Here is a 15,091-nt window from a genome sequence, read left to right as displayed (position 1 = left end):
ATGAATAAGGCTCTCTCATTTACCCGCAAAAAAGATTAAGCCATTTTAACTGGAAAGGAGGGAGTATGGACTGACACTACTTTTTCGTGTGTCCCGTCAACTCACCGAATGAGGAGAAGCCTGCAGGACAAGGTGAAGCTTGCTTATGCTCTCTCCGTCTACCTCAAGCCTGGTGGCTCGCAGGACGACGAGAAGCTTTTTACTAATGCAACCTACCCTCGCCCAGGCGGTGGACGTGCATCAGTTCATTCGGTGTCAGACTGCCAGAGGCATACACTGTAGTACCATCATTGTTCGACATCACAAAGAGGCGAAGAGCCAAGCTCAAGGTTTAGTAGTATGAGTAGTACTACTACTAGTATACAGGTACTAGGGACCACATGGTGGAGCGTATGTAATCTTATTATATTTTAATCTCTTACAAAGTACACATTTATTCAGGAGAAGTGCGGAAAATGGCAGCCCAATAGTACTACTAAAAACATCAAACATGTAATGATGATATCGATCAACCATTCTCGAGTATATCTTAGCCTCTGTGCGAGCCCGTCTGTGTGTTCTCGCTCCTCGTCTCTCTCAAGAAATGGCGGGTTAGCCATTTTGCTGTCAATTGCTATCGATTTGCTCACACTCCGGTCCCACATGTCAGTGATCTGCCAAGTGGAAGTGCGTTGACCGACTGGCCATACACGTACTTAGTTTTGCACCTTCATACTACTCCTCCCTCTGTCACTGTTTACAGGGCATGCTTCATTCTCATGCATTTCTCTCCATGCATTTCCACCACCAGAGTGATTTTAGACGTGTTTGGCTTAATGCTCAATCAATTAGGGCGTGGTAACCGCAATCAAGTCCACAATTTTCTCTCGATGTAGGTGTGTACGCGGATTGGAGTAAGTGCATGCATGTGTGTACCCGGGGTGGAAGCATTGCATGCATGTGTCTATGCCTATTTTCTCTAGTAATAGACATGTTATTTTTCAGGCTGATCGCTTGTCGCGTTAGTCCTAGAGATTGTTGAAGTGAACAGTGATGGAGGGAGTAGTATGAGCGGATTCAAAGAAGAGTGTATTGATGGTTGCTTCTTCCGAGCAACTTACAGTGGGATAGGTGGGGCTTATGATTTGACTGCTCATTACTCACTATTTGTGCGGCGCAAGGACCGGGCTAAGTCTCCCATGCAGTTGTGCACTACTCCCTCTGTTCTTAAATATTTGTATATCTAGAGATTTGAACGAATGACTACATATGAAGCAAAATGAGTGAATCTACGCTCTAAAATATGTCCATTTGAAATTTCTAAAAATACAAATATTTAGGAATGGAGGGAGTATAATTTTGTGCATGGCACATGGACCCAGATACTGAAGAGGCTTCTGGCAATGCTATCAAGCTTCCAGCAACATAATTGACATACTATACAAATATTTTTTAGTGACATGAAATTGTACAATCCTCTGAGCTTTCAGCTTTTGTTTTGTGTGTCTTACCATCCATGCTCTTTCGAAAAAAATAAAAAACTATCTTCCGTGCTAATGCATCTCAATGATTAGCAGATCAGAGCTAATATTTACATTACAACTGAAGACAAAGTTGTGAGACGGTGTTAAATTAAAATTGATCCTTTCTGTCATTGGTAGCAACTTCCCCCCAACTCTGTCTAAATCAACAAGGCATGTTGGGGAAAAAAGTAGCTGTCAGGAGCATGCAATATTCCGATCATTTTGTGCAGTTCCACTAAAATAGAGCTGAGAGTCCCAGTTTCAAAGATATTAAGTGTGATTACAATAATAGAGGACTGTTGATGAAACAATAAACACACAAATAGAAGCCGGTCACCTTTGCAGTCTCTCTTAAGACTAACTAGTTGGAGAAGATTAAGCAAATAGTTGGAGAAGATTAGGATCGGAGTTGGATCAGGAGGATAGAGAAAAACCAATCTCCCTTTGTGCAGTCGCACTGAAATGTAGAGACGTTGCCCGTGTGACATTTTAGTACAACTGCACAAAACACTCTTAAGAAAAATGTGATTTGTGCAGTTCACCAAAAGATTGCAATAGCAACAAGGTGAAATGGATAGCCCTGTTTGCAAAAAAGAGTTAGAAAGGAAACAATTACTAGCCAATAATAGTTGATGAAGCATATTCCTTGTCCTAGAGAAGATAACAACACGGTTGTGTTTATCTAAAATGGTGTGAGGACGAGATTGCAAAATGGAAAGTACGCCGGACGAGCTATATTTTGGGCAAAGAACTAGGGAAGATCTACATGCAAGATTTTCCACATGCGGCGATGTGGGGATATGGGCAGTGGAGCAAGGCCGGAGGGCATACCTGGGGTTGTTGGAATGTAACTAGGAGAGCAGCGGTGGGGAGGATCTGCTCATACTGCGGCAGCGAGCAAGTGGCGTAGGATGCTACTTCTTGAGCTTGCGTTGGTTTTCCCTTGAAGAGGAAAGGGTGATGCAGCAAAGTAGACATAAGTATTTCCCTCAATTTGAGAGCCAAGGTATCAATCCAGTAGGAGACAACGCACAAATCACGGAATACCTATACAAACAATCAAACAAACTTGCACCCAACGCGATAAAGGGGTTGTCAATCCCTTCACGGTTACTTGCAAAAGTGAGATCTGATAGAAATAGATAGACGGTAGAGTAAATGTTATTGGTATTTTTGGTTTATAGATCGAAAAGTAAAAGATTGCAAGAATAGTAGATCGGAAACTTATATGATGGAAAATAGACCCGGTGCCATAGGTTTCACTAGAGGCTTCTCTCAAGATAGAAATTAATACGCTGGGTGAACAAATTACTGCCGAGCAATTGATAGAAAAGTGCAAACTTATGACGGTATCTAAGGCAATGATCATGAATATAGGCATCACGTCCGTGTCAAGTAGACCGACTCCTACCTGCATCTACTACTATTACTCCACACATCAACCGCTATCCAGCATGCATATAGAGTATTAAGTTCATAAATAACAGAGTAATGCATTAAGTAAGATGACATGATGTAGAGGAATTAACTCAAGAAATATGATGAAAACCCCATCTATTTATCCTCGATGGCAACACTACAATACGTGCCTTTCTGCCCCTACTATCACTAGGAAAGGACGTCGCAAGATTGAACCCAAAGCTAAGCACTTCTCCCATTGCAAGAAAAACCAATCTAGTTGACCAAACCAAACTGATAGTTTGAAGATAATTACAAAGATATCAAATCATGCATATAAGAATTCAGAGAAGATTTAAATAATTCATAGATAAGCTAATCATAAATCCACAATTCATCGGATCTCCGCAAACACACCGCAAAAAAGTATTGCATCGAATAGATCTTCAAGAACCTCGAGGAGAACATGGTATTGAGAATCAAAGAGAGAGAAGAGGCCATCTAGCTACTAGCTATGGACCCATAGGTCTGTGGTAAACTACTCACGCTTCATCGGAAGGGCAATGGTGTTGATGTAGAAGCCCTCCGTGATTGAATCCCCCTCCGGCAGGATGCCAGAAAAGGCCCCTAGATGGGATCTCATGGGTATAGAAGGTTGCGGCGGCGGAAAGTGTTTTCGTGGATGCTCATGTTGGTTTGGGGATATATGGGAATATATAGGCGAAAGAATAAGGCCAGGAGGTGCACGAGGGGCGCACAAGGGTGGGGGCGCGCCCTACCCCCTCGGCGTGCCCTCCGTCCTTGTGGCCGCCTCGTGGCTCCTCTGACTTCATCTCCAAGTCTCCTGGTTGTCTTCTGGTACAAGAAAAATCATCATGAAGGATTTATGCCGTTTGGACTCCGTTTGCTATTCCTTTTCTACGAAACTCAAAAACAAGGAAGAAACAAAAACTGGCACTAGGCTCTAGGTTAATAGGTTAGTCCCAAAAAAATATTAAATAGCATATTAATGCATATAAAACATCCAAAACAGATAATATAATAGCATGGAACAATAAAAAACTATAGATACGTTGGATACATACCAAGCATCCCCAAGCTTAATTCCTGCTCGTCCTTGAGTAGGTAAATGATAAAAACAGAATTTTTGATGTGGAATGCTACCTAACATATTTATCCATGTAATTTCCTTTGCTGTGGAATGAGTGTTCAGATCCACAAGATTCAAAACAAAAGTTTAATATTGACAGAAAAACAATAATACTTCAAGCATACTAACAAGGCAATTATGTCTTCTCAAAATAACATGGCCAAAGAAAGCTTAGCCCTACAAAATCATATAGTCTGGCTATGCTCCTCATCACACAAAATATTCAAATCATGCACAACCCCGGTTTCAGCCAAGCAATTGTTTCATACTTTAGTATTCTCAAACTTTTTCAACTTTCACGCAATACCTGAGTGTGAGCTATGGACATAACACTATAGGTGGAATAGAATATGGTGGTTGTGTAGAAGGCAAAAAGAGGTTGATAGTCTCACATCAACTAGGTGTATCGACGGGCTATGGAGATTCCCATCAATAGATATCAATGTGAGTGCGTAGGGATTGCCATGCAACAGATGCACTAGAGCTATAGGTTTATGAAAGCTCAAAAAGAAAAACCAAGTGGGTATGCATCCAACTTGCTTGCTCATGAAGACCTAGGGCGATTTGAGGAAGCCCATCATTGGAATATACAAGAGAAGATCTATAATGAAAAATTCCCACTTGTATATAAAAGTGACAAAATAGGAGACTCTCTATCATGAAGATCATGTTGCTATTTTGAAGCACAAGTGTGGAAAAAGGATAGTAACATTGCCCCTTCTCTCTTTTTCTCTCATTTTTTCTTTGGCTCCTTTGGCCTCTTTTTTTTACTTCTCACATGGGACAATGCTCTAATAATGATGATCATCACACTTCTATTTACTTACAACTCAAGAATTACAACTCAACACTTAGAACAAAAATATGACTCTATGTGAATACCTCCTGCGGTGTACCGGGATGTGCAATTAATCATGAGTGACATGTATGAAAGAATTATGAAAGGTGGCTTTGCCACAAATACGATGTCAACTACGTGATCATGCAAAGCAATATGACAATGACGAAGCGTGTCATAATAAACGGAATTGTGGAAAGTTGCATGGCAATATATCTCAGAATGGCTATGGAAATGCCATAATAGGTAGGTATGGTGGCTATTTTGAAGAAGGTATATGGTGGGTGTATGGTACCGGTGAAAGTTGCATGGCACAAGAGAGGCTAGCAATGGTGGAAGGGTGAGAGTGCGTATTATCCATGGACTCAAGATTAGTCATAAAGAACTCACATACTTATTGGAAAAATCTATTAGTCATCGAAACCAAGCATTACACGCATGCTCCTAGGGGAAGGGTTGGTAGGAGTTAACCATCACGCGATCCCGACCTCCACACAAAGGATGACAATCAAAAAATACATCATGCTCCAACTTCGTTACATAACGGTTCACCATACGTGCATGCTATGGGAATCACAAAACTCAACACAAGTATTTCTAATATTCACAATTACTCCACTAGCATGACTCTAATATCATCATCTTAATATATCAAAACAATCATAAAGAATTAAACTTCTCATAGTATTCAATGCACTTTATATGAAAGTTTTTATTATATCCCTCTTGGATGCCTATCATATTAGGACTAAATTTATAACCAAAGAAAATTACCATGTTGTTTAGAGACTATCAAAATAATATAAGTGAAGCATGAGAGTTCAACAATTTCTATAAAATAAAACCACCGCTGTGCTCTAAAAAGATATAAGTGAAGCACTAGAGCAAAATTTCCTAGCTCAAAAGATATAAGTAAAGCACATAGAGTATTCCAATAAATCACGATTCATGTGTGTCCCTCTCAAAAGGTGTGTACAGCAAGGATGATTGTGGCAAACTAAAAATCAAAGACTCAAATCATACAATACGCTCCAAGCAAAACACCATGTCATGTGGTGAATAAAAATATAGCCTCATGTAAAGTTACCTATAGACGAAGATGAAAGAGGGGATGCCTTCTGGGGCATCCCCAACCTTAGGCTATTGGTTGTCCTTGAATATTACCTTAGGGTGCCTTGGGCATCCCCAAACTTAGGCTCTTGCCACTCCTTATTCCATAGTCCATCAAATCCTTACCCATAACTTGAAAACTTCAAAACACAAAACTCAACAAAATATCTCATAAGCTCCATTAGTATAAGAAAATAAATCACCACCTTATCGTACTATTGCAAACTCATTCTTTATTTATATTGGTGCAATATCTACTGTATTCCAACTTTTCCATGGTTCATTCCCCCCGATACTACCCATAGATTCATCAAAGTAAGCAAACAACACATAGAAAATAGAATCTGTTAAAAACAGAACATTTTGTAGTAATTTGTAACTCTCGAATACTTCTGTAACTCCAAAATTCTAAAAAATTAGGACAACCTGGGCAATTTGTATACCAATACAGAGCAAAAAGAATAAGATCAAAATCACGTCTCTATGAATTATGAGAATTTTTTCCTGGGCGCAAAAGTTTATGTTTCTCAGCAAGATCAAAACAACTATCACCGTAAGCTATCCCAAAGGTTTTACTTAGCACAAACACTAACTAAAACACAAAACCACATCTAGCCATAGTCTAGATGAATTATTCAAAGCAAAACAGGAACAAAAAGCAAAGAACAAAATAAAATTGGGTTGCCTACCAACAAGTGCTATTGTTTAACGCCCTTAGCTAGGCATTGATAATTTCAATGATGCTCACGTAAAAGAGAAGAATTGAAGAACAAAGAGAGCATCATAAATCATGTGACAAAAACATCTAAGTCTAACATACTTCCTATGCATAGGCATTTTATAAGGAAACAAATTATCAAGGCAAGCAAAAACTAGCATATGCAAGGAAGAAGAAAGAGGCGATAGCAATCTCAACATGAAGAGAGGTAATTTAGTAACATGAAAATTTCTACAACCATATTTTCCTCTCTCATAATAATTACATGTAGTATCATAAGAAAATTCAACAAAATAGCTATCGCATAACATATTCTCAACACAGTCGACATGCATGCACAGTTGACACTCTTCCAAAATAGTGGGACTAACATTAACTAAAGGCATCACCTCTCCAAACCCACTTTTATCAAAAAATTCATAAGATTGAACATCATCCAAATATGTGGGATCTGATGCGGAGCATCCCTCGCTCATCTCCATGGACGTAACTACATCTCCCTCGACACCACTTGGACCCATGACAAGATCTCGAGCAAAGGCTATAGAAGATAAGGTGAACTCGCTCCTCTCTGAACTCCCTCTTCCTACTCACGAGATATGGCTACTACCTCATACGGAAACCCTGTGTGTGATCAGGTGCTTGGAGGAGAGCCACGAAACTGCTACATGCAATGGCCAAGACGGCAAGGACACCAAGCGTGAAGGACAAGAAGAAGAGCTGCTTTGGAAGCTACAGGTCCCGGACGACCGGACCAGCCCGGACGTCCGACCCCTGTTGGTCGCTACAGCCAAGAGAAGAGAGGCGGCCCAGAGCTACAGGCTGCGAATGACCAGACCAGCCCAGACGTCTGACCACTCCTAGGCCCCGGACGATCGAGCCAGCCCGGACGTCCGGCCCTTCCCCAACAGAACCAAAATCACGGAAATCCGAGGAAGTCTGGACGTCCATGCCAGCGATCACAGAATGGAATCTACGGACATCCAAAGACACACGGATGTCTGGGACACCGCGAGCCTCCGGACGACCGGCGCCCCATGGTCGTCCGGACCCTGGCTACGTCCAGTTGCAGGCTGATGCCCTTATACCCCTTCACTTCGCCCCTCATTTCCCCTATGACTATAAATAGACCTCTCCCACCTCCTAGATAGGGTTAGTATTGGTTTAGCTCATTTGAGATAGAGCATTGCTCATCCGCACAGATCTACTCCTCGTGAGGGACCGCACCTCTTCGGAGAAGATCCACCCGGATTCAAGACCTCCATCTGGAGAAGACAATCAAGACCTTCTCACAGAGAAGAACGGTTACCCTTGTATCGTCCCTTGTTGACTTTGGATATCGTGTTACCTTGTGCCACGATGATCTAGCACTTCTGTGATCATATTCGTGTCGGTTGAGTGTTTTCTCTTTTGTTCCTTCGTGATTTCCCTCGTTTCCTTTCGTGTGTTCTTCGTGTTCCTCGTAGGGATCCTCTCCAAACGTGAAAGATCGGCCCCATAGGGTTCCGCCCTACATCATCTTTGTATCATGAGCCACGTTGATCACGTTTTTGGAGCCCCTACCCCGTGTTTTCTAGCTTGATTTTGTTGTTTTCGTCCTAAATCCGAAAATCCCCACCAAAAATTGCCCCATTTTTTTGTGATTTGTTGGTGAGTTGAAATTTTGTTAGATTTCATCCATGGATTTGTGTTGCCACGTGTGGATCTAGCTTTCCCCACCCTTCCCACCCTTTTCCATCCACAAATCTGCTCGAATTCGACATCACCACTTCCATCCACCCAAAAATCGTGCAGTTCATCATGTGCCCGATTTTCGCCCATGACCCGAACGACGAGACCCAGCCGGACGTCCTACGACCGGACGACCGTGATCACCCGGACATCCGAGAAAACCTTGACGAAACTGAATTTTTACAGTTCGGCCACCACCACTTCCCCATTTACCACAACATCTTCTAAACCATCATACCACCACAGCTTCCCACATACACCACCTGATGCGGTCCGGGCAAGACTCATGTGTCTCCGAACCACTAAGCGAGCCCGCGCCACTTCTGGCCCTACCGCCATGCCGCCAGAGGACGAAGTCACCGGTGGACCAAAGCTCGCCTTCTTGCAGCTCGGGGCACCTGGCCGGATCTCCATCCATGTCTCCATTGCTAGATTCGCGCCGCCTGCGAGCATCGCTATATGTGGCGTGGATCTGGAAAAACTACTAGGTCTTCACTGTGGGCAGATCCCGCGTGTGAGGAAAGGAGGGGAGGGGACGTCGACCAATTGGACGACAACTATAAATTATATTGTTCCATCAACAGCAAGGTATTGCCGGTCTTGTGCCACATCACGTGCATGCCGCACTCCGACTGTATCTTGCGACGCATCCACGTGCCCCTTTTGAACGCCCTGGAATTGCGTTGGAAGAAATGGTTCCTTAGGCCACTCAGTGTGATACCTGCAGTATTGTGGAACACAGGTTTTAGTGTATGCAGTTGGCATTTTCATAACATCTTTGGCATGTTGCAGTCACTTGTTTCACTTTTTATTAACTGTCAAATTGTAATTGCTTCATCAGGTATGCGTCTAAAAAGAAAAATAGAGCTACAAACAAAGGAATATGTTTGTGCAAGTAGACGGCCGATCGGTATCTTACCTGGAAGTTTCTCAGGTTGGGTGTAGCATATGCCGTGCTCGTTGTCGATGGTTGGTATGAACAAATCGATGAGAGACTGAAATCTCGCGCTGTCAGCACTCACTTTGGCCTCATGGTGCTCGATCAGCTCCTGATCCATGGGATCGAACTTGATGCCAGCCGGCAGCACCGGCCAATCCTTCTTCGACTTGCATCAGTAATTCCAGTTATATGGTACTCAATGTATGATCAATCGACTGTTTTAAGTGAATGATGAAAGATTTCGACAGATAAATGGTACTCCAAATCTGAAGTCTAGAATACCCGAACACGCCGTCGGGATTCTTGTGTCACCTCACGCGCAACGTGCTGTCACGTCAATTCAATGTGTGGACATGATGAATAATTTGACCGACGTACACTAGTACTGCTACTGTACTACTTACTAGTCGTATTTAGTGTCACAATTTATACATAGGTTTAACAAACAAGTATGCACTTGAAGCCTAACTGATATATATATATATATATATATATATGGCTTCTGCACAGCATCTCCATCATAATTATCAATACATCCTACGCAGGTGTGTTAGCATGCACTTGATCCCAGTAAGGTATCTACTATCCTTCAAACCAGATGAGTGCTTCAAACTAACAACATTACATAATATCCAACAAAAGACGGTCGTGCTACAACAGCAGAATACATGGCTCAGTCTGGATATCAGCATGAATCAAGTTGTGCATATTTGCTATTGGCATGAACCACATCGCCACATGTCGGGTTTGCAAAAGCCATCCATCGCATGGAAGCTTGATGTCTTTCACACACTGAAGATTATCTGGCAACAAGCTATGTCGACGAATCTCTGGATATGGTGATTCATGAAACCCATGGTATGATGTGTAAACACAGTCCCCCCTCGCGAATGGAAGTTGCATGGGACGGTAATCATTGCCGGTGATATGATCGATGATTGGTTGGATGATCGGATAATTGAGCCCGAGGAACAAGGAGTGGTTGCCGAGGATGTAGACCCGCCTCCAGTTGAATACGCCTGGACCAACGGAGCTGGGATCTTTCTCGAACACGAAGCAGCCATAGCCATCAATGTCACGAACGCCCCATGCATTGTACTTCATGTGTTTTGATGTAATGGTTTGGTCATTTTGGTACGTGCGAATGAGCATCAAATGGCCATCGTCAGCTAAACGAGCGATAAACCACCACCCATCGGCTGGTACGATTCCAGGTCCTGGAATCGTGAAGGCCAGCGCATTTGCGTCTGCTGCAACAATTCAAATAGGAGACCAAAAGGACAAAAATAAACAATCATGTTCAGAGTATGTGTGGAATTAAGATTATTATAACAGTGACACATATCATAGATAGAGAATTGCAATGCCGTGGTCATAATCATACCCCAAGTTAAAAAATAAGCCAATGGCTTTCAAATTCTAGAAATATGTCATGGTTCAAACATCATGTAACAATGAGAGGAAAACAGCTATGACAGTGCCTACTCATATTCTACCATAGCACTTACTACTACTGTTCTCATATCAACATTAAGCAATAACATGCGTTGTTATAAAAATCTTGTAAACGAGAGTAACATATAGCAATCATGATGTTATGCTCATAATATGTATTCTAACAATCATTAGATGCCAATTGTTCTCATATCAACTCTAACAATAACATGTGTGGTCATAAAAATCTAGGAAATGAGAGTAACATATAGCAATGATGTGGTTATAGACATGCTATGTATTCTAAATTTGTAACAAATGAACATGCAGTCATATTCATAAGGTAAAGATGAGATGAGATAGAACAATTACACGATGATAGATTCCACCAGTATAGGCAGCCAATCTGTGCATCGACCGCGCAAACGATGCCATCATGCACTATAGCATCAGACAAAAATGTTGCCTCAACAGGATTGACGATGAGCCATAACCATGTATGGCGACCGGATTCTAGATAGACTAATCCCATGTTGAACAAGGTAATGAGCTTGTAATCCATGTAGTCTTCTAATGGTGTGGGCACTTCGCAGATTACAACTTCCAGCAAACAGAGGTCGAGCCAAAAGCTTGACGTGTCTCGTGCATAGTAGGCAGGAGTGTCCGGCGAGCCGCGAGGCTCAATGGAGGCGGTATCCAATGATGGAACGGTGATCTCTTGCTGGGTGTAGATATCCACGAGATGCCATGGACTACCGGAGTGGTGGATGAGGACGATCCAGTTGGCCTTCATGCCCGCCCGATAGTGGCCACGCATGAAGGACGGGTGGACGGGTAGTGGTAGCATATCGAGGGGCACCACGGCAACCTCCATAGGATCGTCAAGTCGGTGTCTGGGCCACCTGCAAGGATCGGGCATCAGCAAGCAGGGTGTCTTGAAAAGAGCCAGTCGGTTGCAGACGAGTAGATGGTACAAAGACACCGAGCATGTGGCCAGACGGACGGTGCTGAGTAGGTCCATACGACTACAGATCTGCTCCAAGAGAACATCGAGGAGGGAATTCCAATCGCGGCTCTGCGTGTCAGTCGGTTCTGCCATTGGGGTTTTCGGTGCCTGCGAGCTAGCGGGGAAGTGGATTCAGGCGGGCGAGCGAAGAAGCTTCTCCTCGTGTGGCCGAGCAGTGAGCAGGGGGATATGGTACGCGCGAGCTACCAAGGAAGATGGTGTGAGCGGGGGAGCAGTGAGCGGGGGTAAAATGGTGTGCGGCCGGCGATGGGGAAGAGAGGAGGAAGAAGAAGAGAGGAGTAAGAAGAGTGGAAGACGAGGAAGAAAGTGCATTAAATCTCAATTCTACTAGTACTGCTACCAGGATATATCGTCCTTCGCCGTGTAAATAGTTACACCGATGACATGTGGGTCAACCACAAGAGGGCCCATATGTCTGCTAATGGAGGACAGAGGTGCGTAGGCGTATTTGCGGAAGCGTGCTCTACTGGCAAACATGATGGCAGTACTGGGTAAGGCTGATTTAGTAACACCAACACGCTGGTTCAGCTTATTAATTACGTGTCCCATATGCTGCAGCGTGTATTGTCACTTCACTGCGAAGACTAGTTGAATAGTTCTCTCTGACCGAGATGGGGAATAATGGATCGCTAGGACTTCCTTTCTATAGTATCCCTATGCCTCTATGCTCACTTCACTCATTTTGCTCCATACCTAGTCACTTGTTGAAATATGTAGAAAGACAAATACTCCGTATTTGGGAACAGAGGGAGGCTTTTACTCCGTATTTGGGAATAAAGGGAGTATCACCATATGGAGGGAACGGAGGAAGCTTGAAATATGAACATGACAATGGAGGGAGTAAGCCCCATGCATGCATGCATGCATGCAACATGCAACACTCACACGTACACATGGACGAACGCAACACTCACGCACCCATGCGGCACACAGCACATGACGCAACACACACGCTCACGCTCAACTGCTCAACCTGCTCCCTACGTCCGTGAAAGACTGTACATTTAGAGATTTACACATTAACTAGGGCATAATTAACACCCAAAAGTATCAGACTTATTTGTGCATGCGACCACTGAGAGAAGAAGATTAAATGAAGGCTGTTGCATGCTGTAATTAAGGATAGACATGTAGCCTATACCTACAGCACAAGTTGGTGCATTAGTCAATCAATATTGATTTAGATTAAAGTCTAAATGCATTGGAAGTGTAGATGTACATCATGTATTACACTCTTTGTTTTAGCTGATGTACACTCTTTGTTGGAAGACCAAGGGAGTACACATGCATGCACTCACATACACAGCAAGGGCGATTCGCGCGCAAGGGTTCGACTCGTGTCGCGCCTCCGTAAAGTTTTGTTTAACTGATTTCTTTGCTCTGCCAACTGACAGGTGGGACCCAGAAACCAGGTGACAATTTAACCAGTCAACAAAGTGCCACGTCGACTATGTGGCCGGTCAGTAGGGTGCAATACGGTGCTCTATGATGAGCTAATGATTGTATAATCACCGCAAAACTATATATAGTGACCATAAAGAGCGTATTGTTACATACGTTGACCGCCAGTGTATTTTTCTTGTTTCAAATTAAGCCATATTAATTGGAAAGGACGCAGTATGGACTACTACTAGTACTAGTACTACTTTGATGTGTCCCGTCAACTCGTCGAACAAGGAGAAGCTTGCTTACGACGCCTCTCCCTCGCCCACGCCTGTGGTGGTTCACAGGACGAGGAGAAGGTTTTGACTACAACGCCCTCTCCCTCTCCCTCTCCCTCTCCCTCGCCCTCGCGGTGGACGTGCAGTAGTTCAATCGGTGTCAGATTTCTAGAAGCATATTGTACTGTAGTATCATCATTGTTGGACCTTCCGAAGAGGTGAAGAGCCAAGTGCAAGGTTCACACGAGTATGAACTGTTGAACCTCCCAAAGAGGCAAAGAGCCAAGCGCATGGTTTTATAGGAGTTGTCGTCCTAGTAGGAGTGTACTACAACTATAGCGAACGATGCTACTGTATGATGCCGCCATGTCACGTATATCCAAAGCTGTGCCACCTTTTTTTCTCAAAGAGCATGTTGGAGCCCGTGCAACAACCACACAAGTTGCACGTACACATAACACATTTACTAGTAATAAATTCTAAAGGACAAATTCCAGTATGCCACACAAGTTCATCTCCAATTCATGTGATAAATTTGTGCACGACTAGTCCACATATATTCGCAGCGCTACCGTTCACAATGACCGTACTCCACTTACACGTTATAGATGGGCTACATGTCCTCCTCCAGGTTCCAGTCCCAGGTGTTCTTCATGGATGGCACGATCCATAGCGGTGGGCAACGGGAATCATTGTCGCAACTTTCTAGTCTGGTTCCACACGATAGAGACTCATCCAAGATGAAGCGGCCTAAATCAGGGATAGTGTGTCCCAGCATGTCGTTCATCCGGCGATGCGCAATGAAGACACAACCATGCTTCATGAACGGCAGGCCTTCCGTGTCGTGCACAGAAGGTGGCATCCGCTTCACAATGGGGTAGCTGTCCCTGATGAAAAGCGAGTACTCTCCAAGAGTGTTCCTCGGCACCCACGTAGCATCACGGGGGTCGAACTCGGCACCGTTCATCTGGTACACGCGGCATCCCAGATCTGGACACATGGTGACATACATAGTCAAGGTCCATGCATAATAATGTTGTGCTCAAATATGGCGGTCAGTAATACTATGCAGCAAATAGTACTACTCCGGTATAGAGGAAGTAAAATAACTTGCTTATTATATATAGCCACTCTTGGCTACATGGATGAGATAGTAAGACATGGAAAAACAAAAATGGTGGCAGCTAGTGGGTTCAAGTCTTCAAGGGCCCAGCTAGCTATACGCATCCTCTAGGTAAAAAGTACTCCTACTAGTACTACTAAGTATACTACTAGTACGACAATGAAAGAGAAGGCGAGAGGGTTAAAAACGGAATACCTGGGTAGATGGTGATGGTCTGATCGTGGTAGATTGTGTGACCATGTTGCACATCAGTGGTACCATGGGTAATGACTGCCAAGATAGTTGATCCCAATATGCCAAAGTCAGCTACAAGGTTCCAGGTTAGACCGAATTGTGGATGCAAATGCACATCAAGAATCGGTGATCTTATTTTGATCGGCGGATGACTGGTCCCTGCAAAATAATGGAGTACCGTTAGGGATGCAAATGCTAGTTTGTGCATTCCATTTGTAATCTCCC

This window comes from Triticum dicoccoides, chromosome 1B, assembly GCF_002162155.2.
Source record: "Triticum dicoccoides isolate Atlit2015 ecotype Zavitan chromosome 1B, WEW_v2.0, whole genome shotgun sequence".
Taxonomy (NCBI): domain Eukaryota; kingdom Viridiplantae; phylum Streptophyta; class Magnoliopsida; order Poales; family Poaceae; genus Triticum; species Triticum dicoccoides.
Note: the sequence above shows the minus strand (reverse complement) of the source record.